The 13,753-nt window shown below is 42.5% G+C and overlaps 1 protein-coding gene across 1 annotated transcript in view; it reads left to right on the top strand.

Moving 5' to 3' along the window:
* The first annotated feature begins 8,095 nt into the window (after window positions 1-8,095).
* pdzd2 (PDZ domain containing 2) overlaps window positions 8,096-13,753 on the top strand; it is an 84,559-nt gene continuing 78,901 nt past the window's right edge. The window contains exon 1 of the mRNA XM_060882798.1: window positions 8,096-8,332. The gene's annotated coding sequence lies outside the window, so the exon portion shown is untranslated. The remainder of the gene's footprint in view (window positions 8,333-13,753) is intronic.

The raw sequence follows: 13,753 nt of genomic DNA, 5'->3' as shown, positions 1-13,753 counted from the left end.
TACTCTGGGATTCCCCCCAAAAAACCTCAACAATTACACGCTTCTTAAATCTGCTTATGTAGATAGTTCACCATACGAGTCCTTGTATAAACTGTTAGAATTAACTCAATAAGAATGTTAATATATAAATCTCCTACTGCACTGCCGTTATGGAAAGTAAACATCTGGCCAAGCAGAATCGAGAATAAAAAATAACTGGGGTATAAACTCCATAAGTATATGCAAATAATACTCCTAGTATTGGATAACAGTTTAGGGCCCCTGCTTTGGCCCTTTACCTTCAGCTTTAACCACCAAGTCTCAATGCAGTCTTCTCTACACCACCACTGTGGAGCCATGTCACACCTGGAAACCGTTAATGGCTATAAACAAGCATATGATCCTGAAGTGAAACACTTGCACTGATGTGACTGCAATGTTTAGCTTGGGGCTGTACTCCTAACCAGTCACACATGCTGAATGATCCAGAGATCGTTCTGGACCAGCAGCTGATCTCAGATCGTCACTGACTCTTTCAGAGGTTGCATGAATTATGGTTGGATTTCAGTCGATAGTCAAGTCAAGAAGTAGGAAGCTGAATTAAAAATAATAAATGCAGTTCAAGTAGGGGTTGACAGCGAAGGTTAGAAAATGACATGGACACTATAAACATCTGGACTTCCCAAAATAGTTCACTAGCCTCCCCCCAAACGAACCTAAGATCTCCTGCTGTATTCCTAAAGCTGTCCGATGCCTATCGCACGTCTCTTATTCACAAGCTGCTCATACTGGACATCCTTTCAGGACACTTTTCCTCTCCTACGTCTGTATAGTGTAACAATTCCATAATAACATAATTAGGATTTACAAAGAAGGCAATGGGTTTCCGTCGAAGGCTGGTATTTATTGTGCCTCAGAGAGTTCTCTCTTTGCCTCTCTCACTCTCAGCTTTTTTTTAAATTTTTTTTATTAGGGATCTAAATCTGTATAGGGATTTCTGCAATGTTTCTTTGTGGCAATGCCGTTTTTTATGTTATACAAATGAAATTGAAGTGAATTGAATTCAACATGGGGGGGCACGGTGGCTTAGTGGTTAGCACGTTCGACTCAGACCGCCAGGGTTGGGGTTCGATTCCCGCCTCCACCTGGTGTGTGTGGAGTTTGCATGTTCTCCCCGTTCCTCGGGGGTTTCCTCCGGGTACTCCGGTTTCCTCCCCCAGTCCAAAGGCATGCATGGTAGGTTGATTGGCATCTCTGGAAAAATCCGTAGTGTGTGAGTGAATGAGAGTGTGTGTGTGTGCGCTGCGATGGGTTGGCACTCCGTCCAGAGTGTATCCTGCCTTGATGCCCGATGACGCCTGAGATAGGCACAGGCTACCCGTGACCCGAGGTAGTTCGGATAAGCGGTAGAAAATGAATGAATGAATGAATTCAACATTAAAACACGTTTAAGGTCATGTATTTCCTTTTGGATGGTGCTGATTTATTGGGACGACAGTTAATGATGGTAAGGTGACAATTTCCTGCCATGCAGACAGCTCCGGAGTCAGATATTATCTTTCAGGCTGCAGTAGCACACCTGAGGATTCTAAGCAAACCGAATTGTTGCTCCACATTCAGACTATAACTCAGTTTATCCAGGCACAATGTGTACGGATCAATGTCAGGGTTTGACCTTTAACCACAGGACCCCTTTCGGTTGGACTGTTTCACAACTGCGTGACAATGAGGTGTGTGACAATACAGCATACGCTACCAAGTCTGTGTTACTGCTGAGCTGATACTGTATGTAATAATATCTGGCAAAGCTGCATGTTTTTACATATTTAGAAGGAAGTCAATCACCTGCAGGGTTTTAAAGACCACAGTAGTATCACACTGCTGATATTGATTTTTAAATGGCGGATCAATATCCCAGGGTGGAAGGGTGATGCAGCGGATAGCATTTCCTCCTCTCAGCATAGCTCCAGGGCTCCTGGTTCGATCTTGAGCTCAGGTTGCTGGCTGGGTGGAGCTTCTGTGTATCTTCTCCTCTTGTCCGTGTGGGTTTCTGCTGGTTTCCTCTAAACTCCCCACAAAAGCTTTTAGTTGAATGAGAGGTCTCCTGCCTCATACCCCATGTTCCTGGGATGCGCTGTTACCCCTGACAAAGGGAGTGTGTTCAATATCTCACTCTCACTCACTCATTTTCTACCGCTTGTCCGAACTACCTCGGGTAACGGGGAGCCTGTGCCTATCTCAGGCGTCATTGGGCATCAAGGCAGGATACACCCTGGACGAAGTGCCAACCCATCGCAGGGCACACACACACACTCTCATTCACTCACACAATACGGACAATTTTCCAGAGATGCCAATCAACCTACCATGCATGTCTTTGGACCGGGGGAGGAAACCGGAGTACCCGGAGGAAACCCCCGAGGCACGGGGAGAACATGCAAACTCCACACACACAAGGCGGAGGCGGGAATCGAACCCCCAACCCTGGAGGTGTGTGGCGAACGTGCTAACCACTAAGCCACCGTGCCCCCTTGTGTTCAATATTCTAAGCAAAAATGTCTTATACTGTATAGAATTGCCCAAGTCTTGGGTCTAATGTGCTGTATTATAATACAGGACTTTCTACACCCATTCCTTAATGCTGAAAGATTGACTGTGTTTAAACCCAACACTCGGACTAATACTGCTATACAATACGAGTGACGGTCATTAACTGGTGATTACTAACAAGTAATAGCTTAAATGCAGCCATACTCTTCAAAGACATTCATTCATGTTATGATACCATCAATAACACATTGCTCAGTATTAAGAGTCCAGCTATTTATAGATATTAGAGTTTAGCCTCCCATCTAAAATCACCACCTAACCAGCACTGTGTTTATTTTCTACACTATCTCTTTAAACTAAGTAGAACTGTTCGTTGTGTTGATTCGTTTCACTGATGCTGTCCAAACACCCTGTATAATCCAACATTTGAGAGTTAAGCACTTAAAGGTGGGGTGCACGATGTTTGAAAGCCACTGTTGACATTTAAAATCACCAAAACAAACACGCCCCTAACCCAAATGGGTGTCACCCCTGTTTTGATAGCTCCACCCCACACATACATACGCAAGTAGCCAACTATTATGGCGGAACCTGCCGGGGCAGCTGGCCGAGGGGATATTTTTATTAATAAATAAACTCAATGAGTGTTGTACCGTGAAAGGTTTAGCTCCCTTTCACGCTGAAGACGACGTTCAACACCTAAAACCCGAGGCAGAGGTAACGGCAGGTATCCGCCATGTCAATGTTTCAATAGCTTTCGGCTAATGTCAGACATGCGCACCGAACACTCTCTCTGCCACATATTGAGAAGACACGCCCCTTTCGGCTCATTGGCTACATGTTTGTTTTGTTAGTTTTCTGAAGTATTTTTCAAACATCATGCACCCCACCTTTAAAGCTAGTTCTAGGATTTGAATTCATGAACACAACTAACCCAGAACCTTAATCTGTTTTTGCAGTATAATACATGTGTGCTAAATTTACTGTCTTTTAGACCTGTTGGTTCTGGGATTGTCACCATTTAAAGCCAGTTGACGTGAACAGGGCAAATGTTTGGACAGGATTGTACATTTCTGTTTAATGAAACTAATTAGAATTAAATTGGAAATGTTGGTTTAAGCGTTCCTACTCTGGGGGAACGCAATGACACTCGAAATGAAGATGAAATCTGTGTGGCGAGTTAACAAGCGAGTGTAATGAGTCAACATGAGTCGACATGCTATTACTTTATAAAGAAATGAAGACTACATTTGTTCATTTTGCTCTTTCTTCTTTCATTTTTTTAGCCCTTTCACAATCTGACATTATCTATCTATTTGTTTTATACAGTATACAGTATAGACAATGGGAGTGATCTCTTCTGAGATCCCCCACTTTCCTCCACAGGACATGAGAAAAATGATGTAAACCATCAAACCATCAAACCATACGCTATGGTCTCTGCAGTCTTCTTCTTCTTCATCATCATCATCATCATCATCATCATCAAAACACAGACTGAGAGAAATATCTTCTGAAAGAATGGTGTTCGATGCTCCACTACATTTCCTCACAGACTTGTAGAATGTTTACACTTTTTGTCAACTTTTCCTTTGTCACCTGTCTATATACACACTCACTCATTTTCTACCGCTTATCCGAACTACCTCGGGTCACGGGGAGCCTGTGCCTATCTCAGGCGTCATCAGGCATCAAGGCAGGATACACCCTGGACGGAGTACCAACCCATCACAGGGCACACACACACTCTCATTCACTCACACAATCACACACTACGGACAATTTTCCAGAGATGCCAATCAACCTACCATGCATGTCTTTGGACCGGGGGAGGAAACCGGAGTACCCGGAGGAAACCCCCGAGGCACGGGGAGAACATGCAAACTCCACACACACAAGGTGGGGGCAGGAATCGAACCCCCAACCCTGGAGGTGTGAGGCAAACGTGCTAACCACTAAGCCACCGTGTCCCCCTATGTATACACAGTATAGTTTTATTATTAGTATTTTAATCAGAATAATCAGAATACAAAATGGTCATTTTATCTACTGTCTAACTGTCCTGTGGTTAATGGTTGTATAATCTATTATACAGTGTTGTTGTTGTATAAAGTTGACTTTATATTTTTGGCCCATCGCGTCATGAAGATTTCGGACCTTCAGTGAGAAGATTCCAACCCTGTGAAGATCCTGAGGCATCTATAGATGCACCAGCTCCAGTAGGATTTCGGACAGTCAAAGAGAAGATGCCAACTACATGTGGTCTTTGAGGACAACAACCTCCTCATCAATACACAAGTGGAGAGGAATTAGCATAGCTGATGTTCGTAATACACAATTGTCAGACTGTAGAAAGGACATTATTCATAATAACACTTTCCAATGTCACCCAAATGAGGATGAGGTTCACTTTTGTGTCCGGTTACTCTCAAGGTTTCTTCCTCTTAGCACGTTCGCCTCACACCTCCAGGGTCGGGGTTTGATTCCCGCCTCCGCCTTGTGTGTGGAGTTTGCATGTTCTCCCCGTGCCTCAGGGGTTTCCTCCGGGTACTCCGGTTTCCTCCCCCGGTCCAAAGACATGCATGGTAGGTTGATTTGCATCTCTGGAAAATTGTCCGTAGTTCGTGAGTGAATGAGAGTGTGTGTGTGTGTGCCCTGCGATGGGTTGGCACTCCGTCCAGGGTGTATCCTGCCCAGGCTCCCCGTGACCCGAGGTAGTTCGGATAAGCGGTAGAAAGTGAGTGAGAATCAGACAGGTTTGTCCTTTCTGTAAAAGGCTGCTCTATTCTGAAAGGCCTAACATGATCTACCTAGCATCTGCTCCACAGATGGCTCTGTGCACAGGCTGTGTTTGAGCAGAATGAAAAGGAAGAGGTGTTACGTTTACCTCTACACTAAGCTAAAGGATGAGCGCAGTATTCACAGATGACTCATAGATCTATTTATTGCATGTATTAAAAAATATGGCTTAGAACTGGAAAGGAGAAAGCTCTGTGACACGTTATGACACGTTCACAATGTTTAAAAATGAGCCTTAAGGGAAAGAGAATACAGAGTGTACAGGAACAGAAGAGTTAAACAGAAGAATTAAAAGCAACATGTTTCAAACGGTGTGTATGGTCTCTTGTGTGTAGTGTTTTTGTTTGTTGAGTGAGACAATCTTTATGTGCTGATGTGAATTTGATGATCAGATGGCAATCACGTAGCGTTAAAGGAGAGATCTAAATAATGTGTCAGAGAGAGAAATGTACGGTCACAAATCGTTTGTCAAAGTCTGAATGGAGACGTCTGTGTCCTGGCATGTTCAAATCTTTGCCCCACTTAGTTTGGCAGTGTTAGATATAGAAAAATAATGATGGTTAAATCGTTTCTTTTGATCCACCACATCCTACATTTGACACTGTTGTGGTAGATTTCCAAAATGAGACATAATGATTTTAACAAGAATCCCAAATCCGGACACTGACCCAAACTTATCCAACAGCTGCCTTTTCCATCTTATTACAATTCACACTCTAAATGTACGAGCAACACGACCATGCTTCATAATCTAGTTCTGTACAAAAGCCCGGAGCAGCATCGGCGTCTGTCGAGTTGATTTTACGTCCTCTAATCTAAAATCACACATGTAAGTAGCTTCCTAATCGAAACCATCTGGGTTCATGGCTATGCATCTCATTAACTGTATGACTTGTTCGGTCATGTGCAGGGTATTTTCCTTTAAGATGAGTTATTTTCCAGAACTGGAAGCACTTGTAGTTTGTCAGATAAAGAGGACTGATTAAATATTTCTAACACAGCTTTCCAGCTGAGTTATTCGTGTAAGTATTGCTTGACTTCCCCACCACAATGTGCCTTACAAAAAAGGTATTATTATGACTATATATAACTACTATCAGATAATATCTGGTACAGTAACTTTACATTTGTAAATGTACATGCTTTTATTTTTTTTCATGTCTGGGCAGATCTGAGTAGAAAGATTTTCCCCAAAAATATAGGTTTCATTAAAAGTGTAGCCTGCAGGATGGGACATTAAGTCAACAACTGAAGCATATATACCATAGCCTTTAACAAACAGTCTGAATGAGTCATATGTAAAAGCCATTTGATGCACATCCTCTTTTACTGCATGTGTGTCCGGTGACACAGTGGGTAGCTTTGCTGCCGCGGCGCTCCAGGGTTCACGGTTTGATCCTAAACTCAGGTTACAGTCTGTGCAGATTTTTACTGTCTGTGCAGGTTTTCTCCATGTCTGTGTGGGGTTTTTTCTGGGTTCTCCAGTTTCCTTCCACCTTCCAATAAAATATATAGGTGGATTTGAACTAATTTGCTCATTGTTGTGTTGCACACGTTGCCCTGTAATTGACTTCACATCACATTCAGCTCACTCCATGTTCCAGATCCAACATACACCCAACCAGGATAAAGCAGTTACTGAAGAAGAAGAAGAAGAAGAAGATGAAGAAGGAGAAGAAGATAAAGAAGAAGAAGAAGATGATGATGATGAAGAAGACAAAGATGATGAAGAAGACGAAGAAGATGATGATGAAGAAGACGAAGAAGATGATGATGAAGAAGAAGACAAAGAAGAAGATGAAGAAGGAGATGATGAAGAAGACAAAAAAGATGATGATGAAGAAGTTGATGAAGAAGAAGATAAAGAAGAAGAAGAAGAAGAAGAAGAAGAAGACAAAGAAGAAGAAGATGAAGAAGGAGATGATGAAGAAGACGAAGAAGATGATGATGATGAAGAAGATGAAGAAGAAGATGATGAAGAAGTTGATGAAGAAGAAGAAGATAAAGAAAAAGAAGGAGCAGAAGATGGAGAAGAAGAAGAAGAAGAAGAAGAAGAAGAAGAAGAAGAAGAAGACGAAGAAGAAGAAGAAGAAGAAGAAGAAGATGAAGAAGAAGACGGAGAAGAAGAAGAAGAAGAAGAAGAAGAAGAAGAAGAAGAAGAAGAAGAAGAAGAAGACGGAGAAGAAGAAGAAGAAGAAGAAGAAGAAGAAGAAGATGAAGAAGAAGACGGAGAAGAAGAAGAAGAAGAAGAAGAAGAAGAAGAAGAAGAAGAAGAAGAAGAAGACGGAGAAGAAGAAGAAGAAGAAGAAGAAGAAGAAGAAGAAGAAGAAGAAGAAGAAGATGAAGAAGAAGACGGAGAAGAAGAAGAAGAAGAAGAAGAAGAAGAAGAAGAGGAAGAAGAAGAAGATGAAGAAGAAGAAGACGGAGAAGAAGAAGAAGAAGAAGAAGAAGAAGAAGAAGAAGAAGAAGAAGAAGAAGAATCTTTTCTCTATTATCTTGGCGTATTGTTTAAATCCTGCTGCACATTTAATAAAAAGTGTTTTAAGAGTGTGAAAACTTTTGCCTTCTGCTCTACCTGCATGTGTACATTCCTTATAGAGATACAGGTAATATTTCACATTACTGAGCTGGCAGATGTTTGTAAAGAGGCGGGGCGTAAACATAAACTAGCTTCTGATTGGCTGGAAAAAAACGACTCCTCCTCCAAGCACTTCTACCCCCAAATGGGAAAAATCCTACTTCATCTTTCCTCATATATTCTCAGGAGTTGGAACATCACCGTAACTGTATTTAATGACTAACGATGTCCTGTTAATGTAAAAAAAATACCCTTTTTATCATTGGTTTCCGTCCCGGAGCCTCAGATGAAGCGGCTTTGAGGATAATGAGCGCTTTGGTCTGGAGCCTTTTGAAGTGTCGGAGAACAAACAGTGGATTTGAAACAAAGTAGCGACGTGTTTCTGTGTGGATTTGGGATCAAACGCATGAAGGAGATGAATGATCAGTAAGTCTGGTTCCGTTCTTCCTTCTTATTTAGTGACTTTTCTATGTTTCTGAGTGGAAAGTGTCAGTGGAATTTTACGTCTTAATACGTGAGACGACGTCAGGAGACTTTTATAAGACGGAAAAAAAGTGCTTCTTGGTCGTATTGAAATAAACATCTCTTCTATTAAAGAAGAAAAAAAAATCCCTTCTTTAAAAAAAAAAACAAAGCTAGTTTTACAGTTGTGAGTGTTTTCAGACAATCTGGCTGGGGTTCTTGCTCTGACTCTCCGCCGTGGATTAACGGTAAACAGTGTGAAGAGGCTGCTGGCGCTTTTCTTTACCGCCTTAAACACTCACTATGGTGTAAAGGAGCGTGAACAAGTCCACACTCGGGTTAGAACATAGGAGGGAACGTGGTGGCGGCTTTTTAACGCGTTTCATGAAGTAATTGTGTTTAACAGCGTTGCCTTCGTGTAAGGGGCGCGAGACTCCGGGATTTATACAGCAGCTGTAGCGTGGAGTCCAGCTGGAGTCGAGCTGACCAAGACCCTGACTGGACAGAAGCCCCTGACTGCCACTGACTGGACAGAAGCCCTTGACTGGACAGAAGCCCCTGACTGCCACTGACTGTACAGAAGCCCCTGACTGGACAGAAGCCCCTGACCGCCCCTGACTGTACAGAAGCTCCTGACTGTACAGAAGCTCCTGACTGGACAGAAGCCCCTGACTGGACAGAAGCCCCTGACTGGACAGAAGCCCCTGACTGCCACTGACTGGATAGAAGCTCCTGACTGGACAGAAGCCCCTGACTGGACAGAAGCCCCTGACTGGACAGAAGCCCCTGACTGCCACTGACTGGATAGAAGCTCCTGACTGGACAGAAGCCCCTGACTGTACAGAAGCTCCTGACTGGATAGAAGCCCCTGACTTGATAGAAGCCCCTGAGCGCCCCTGACTGTACAGAAGCTCCTGACTGGATAGAAGCCCCTGACTTGATAGAAGCTCCTGACTGGATAGAAGCCCCTGACTTGATAGAAGCCCCTGAGCGCCCCTGACTGTACAGAAGCTCCTGACTGGATAGAAGCCCCTGACTGGATAGAAGCTCCTGACTGGATAGAAGCCCCTGACTTGATAGAAGCCCCTGACCACCCCTGACTGTACAGAAGCTCCTGACTGGATAGAAGCCCCTGACTGCATAGAAGCTCCTGACTGCATAGACGCTCCTGACTGGATAGAAGCTCCTGACTGGATAGAAGCCCCTGACTTGATAGAAGCCCCTGACCGCCCCTGACTGTACAGAAGCTCCTGACTGGATAGAAGCCCCTGACTGCATAGAAGCTCCTGACTGCATAGACGCTCCTGACTGCATAGACGCTCCTGACTGGATAGAAGCTCCTGACTGGATAGAAGCCCCTGACTGGACAGAACCTCCTGACTGTACAGAAGCCCCTGACTGCCCCTGACTGGACAGAAGCCCTTGACTGCCCCTGACTGGACAGAAGCTCCCTACTGTACAGAAGCACCTGACTAGACAGAAGCCCCTAACTGGACAAAAGCCCCTGGTTTGTTAAAGTCCATTGTAGAGCATTAGCTCTTGCATTAGTAAAGTCCTATGATGTGCAGAAGCCCCCGGTTAGGCATAACTACATATTTCAGAGTTACTCGAGATTAGACAAAGTCCCATGTTGGGCAGAAGCACCTGTTTGAGAAAATTTCCATATTTTCTGAAAGCCCCTAATTGCTCGATGCTCGGTATAAAGTGATTGCCAGATTGGACAAAAGCCTGACACTGAGCAGAAACTCTGGCTGGGAAAAGCTCATAGTTGGGCATTGTTCCATGTACAGAACAGCCTCAAGTTGGATAGAAGACCCTGGCAGGCTAAAGCTCCATGTTGAGCAGAAGCCCCAGGTAGAGAACTGTTAGTTGGGCAATGTCCATGCTGTGCAAAAAGTTCTGCAGCATCCTCATGTTGGATGCTAGACCCTGTTTGGGCAAAATCTCAATGAACAGAAGCCCTGTGATGGGTAAAAAAACAATGAATTTACCACCTTAAACCCGTCTTATGCTTTATTAGTGAAAAATACTGCCAGCTATTCAGTAATAAAGTGAATATAACAGGAAATGTTTGCAGTAATGAGAGTGAGGAATGTAAGTCTTAAACCCACAACCAGGTTCTGGAAGCTGAAGAGTTAAACCTGTACCACACACCAAGACCTGAGCTCGTCTGTTCTACTCATGCTAACAAAATCTCTTACATCTTCAGCCTAAACTCTTTTACAGTAAACAGACATGTGTAAACTTTATTTTATCTTCACTGCGTTACGATCACTCACTTTATTTGAAAAGGCTGCAGCTTCTGTTGGCATCGAGATTTGTGTGTTCTGTAGACAAAAAGATAAACAGAAGCGGGCTGGAAAGGTAGCTGTAGTATCTGGGATGCTGCCCAAGAAACGTGGCATCTGATCTTTCTGGTCTTTTAACTGACAGCAGGAGAACGGATAATCTTGGGCTAATCTTTAGGACGAATGAGTCTCGAGCAGAAATGGTGAGTAAATCAGGAGTTTGGACGTCTCGTCGGAGGTCTCGAGTCGAAACCCGATGAATGAATTTGTCGTGAGTTTTTCATGTGGAATAAGATTAGAGCAAAGGATAAAGATGAAGAGTGAGAGAAGATCCGCAGGGAATAGAATTGGGATGAATTGTCTACTGAGTCGGGCGGTCTTTATTAACATCAGCAACATAGAGCAGATGACGACAAACCCGTCTAGTTAGTCAGTTCCTCTAAATTAAAATTGTTTTGTGACGAGGGAACTGTGTCGAGTCCCTGTAGCGTCCCTGTGGTCTGAAATGACGAGTGAAACAAATCGTTTTCTTCCGTTGTTTTGAAATTTCCCGTGTTCCTTTCTCTGTGTGTGTGTGTGTGTGAGTTATTAATAATACCACAATGGCATGACATCCTGTGTTTATAAAGCATTCATGAGGTAATGTTTTGATGAAAGCGAACCAGTTTAATTTCTCTCACAGGTTAAGATCGCTCAATAATGATTTTTGTGGTGAATATCGGAGTACGGAAATGTTATATTTGAAATATTTTAATTCTTGCTCAGAAATTTCATTATACGAGCACATGGACTCATACTTGACAAAGAAAATATATATCACAACATTTTAAGTCATTTTTACAGCATACGCTATGTGTCAGGATCGACATGTTTGCTAACTAGTTCTGTATTTTTATACATAACGTCTACAAAAACAAACGACTTAACACAGAACGGCAGGAAAGGATTCGGTGCATATTAACATGTACTTAGCTGCTGCGATATCCCAGAGATTCGTATTGCAACATAAGTCCAGTGTATTGGATTAATTGTGTATTTCAACAGACATATAGATAGCTTACTTCCTGTATTTCAGCATTTTAATGACTTTATTAGACGTCTCAAATCGTTCCGGTGACGGGTTTGACCTGACGTTCTGACTGTAGTAACGAGCTACTGTGTGTTTCAGTACACACTACAGATGGCAGTAAATTGAACTGAAATATAGGTCTGATATTTGCTGACACTTTGTATTAAAGGGAACGATGATTAATGAGGAAAAAAATTACGAATTTATGTTTAAGATTAAGTTTGTTTGGGAAGGTGTTTGTTTACTTGTTATTGTTCAAGGGGATATCATTTAAAAAAAAATATATATATTTTTTTTTAAAACAACCAGACTTTTAAACATCTTCAGCAAGTATGGAATATTTTAAAGAGTGAAAGAAATAAAGAAAAAAAAAAATGACTGAAAGAAAGAAAGAATAGCAATACTGAGTAAAATGGTCGTCGTGACGAAAGCTGGTACGAAGCTTCACTTTATATTCACACATACCACAATATCATGATTGTATTCTTTCATTCATTCATCTTCAATAACTGCTTTATCCCAGGAACTCTGGGCACACGGTGGAGAAACACACACACACACACACACACACACACACACACACACACACTCAGTATTTCCTGCAGTTGAAATGTCCTCAAGTTGGGGGTGTGGGGGTGGTGGTGGTAGTGGTGGTGGTGGTGGGGCTTTGGATGGAGGTCTGCTTCTTCTTCTCTCTCATTAGTTTATATTGCTGCTGGTCAGAACCCGGACACCTCTGGGCTACGTGTGGTTTAACCCTTTTTACCAGCACACCGGGGTTTTATTTGACTCCTGGTATAGAAAGCAACCGATCAGACATTTTCAATCGTCGAATTTCCGCCACAAGTCAGATATAAAACGAGTCTCTATTCCCCTCTGTTTGATATCCTTACACAGATCTACACTAGAGGTGTAGCTAACACCTTTAAATTGGAAATGATTATGAACAGGCACTTTAGACATCTCTGAGAGCAGAAATGGGTTTAATATCACTATTTACTTTGAAGATAGAACCTGTCATATAAACAGTATGGAACAGAAGAAGCCTTTATTTTTCTCACATTTTTGTTACAGTAAAGCACAAAAAAAAAATAATAATAATATTTCCCAGCTTTGGAGGTTGGGGGTCAGAGCACTTGGGCAGCCATGATACAGCACCACTGGAGCAGAGAGGGTTAAAGGGCCTTGCTCAAGGGCCCAACAGTGTCAGCTTGGCAGTGCTGGGGTTTGAACCCTGATAATACGATCAACAACCCAGATCTTTAACCGCTTGAGTCTCCAATGTCATGAAAAGAAAAAGCAAAAACAATTAAAAAGCAAACTTCTAGAAACTTCTGGTAAACAACAACTGTCCAGATGTGAGGGTTTTATCATCCAGGATGACAGACACCAGACTAATACTAAGAAAAGGTTTTAATAGACTACATTAGTCAGTAGGTTTAGTAGTGAAATACTCTGGATATTCAACATACATGAGTTACAAGTGACCTTCAGCGGTGTGTCGAAATGTTTGTGGGAAACTTGAGTGGTCATTTTTTCCTGAACTGGCTAAAATATTATAGTGAGCTACTGTTAGACCAAACCATCACACCCTCATCGTCACAGACGTAGTGCCAGTTGTTTTCCGTCTGTCTGGAGAAAATAAGCGGACAATTGAGTTTAAACAGAGTACGTAAACTACCGCTGAGAAAAAGTACAGGCCTTCTTCTGTTCTTCATCTGCTTTCCTTTTCTCTGTCTGTTTGTGCGTTCGCTTCCGTGTCATTTCATAGCATCGCATCATTCACCTTTCGTGCTGCCGAATTCTCAAATCTGAAGGTGCTGATTCATTTTCTACAACAAAACGACTTCTACGGACCGCGTTATTATTTTATAATATTGTACGTAGGCGAAGCTTTCTGTAAGGAGACGTTTATTTAACATTTTACGGAAAGAGTCGCCAGCTTCAGCGCTTTGTAATGATCAGTGTGTTCAAAAAGAGGAGTTTACGTGTTCCCGTTATACAGTATTAGACGCATGCTGGGTTTAT

This window comes from Tachysurus vachellii, chromosome 12, assembly GCF_030014155.1.
Source record: "Tachysurus vachellii isolate PV-2020 chromosome 12, HZAU_Pvac_v1, whole genome shotgun sequence".
In the NCBI taxonomy this organism is placed as follows: Eukaryota; Metazoa; Chordata; class Actinopteri; order Siluriformes; family Bagridae; genus Tachysurus; species Tachysurus vachellii.
Note: the sequence above shows the minus strand (reverse complement) of the source record. Positions and strands in the feature narration are given on the sequence as shown.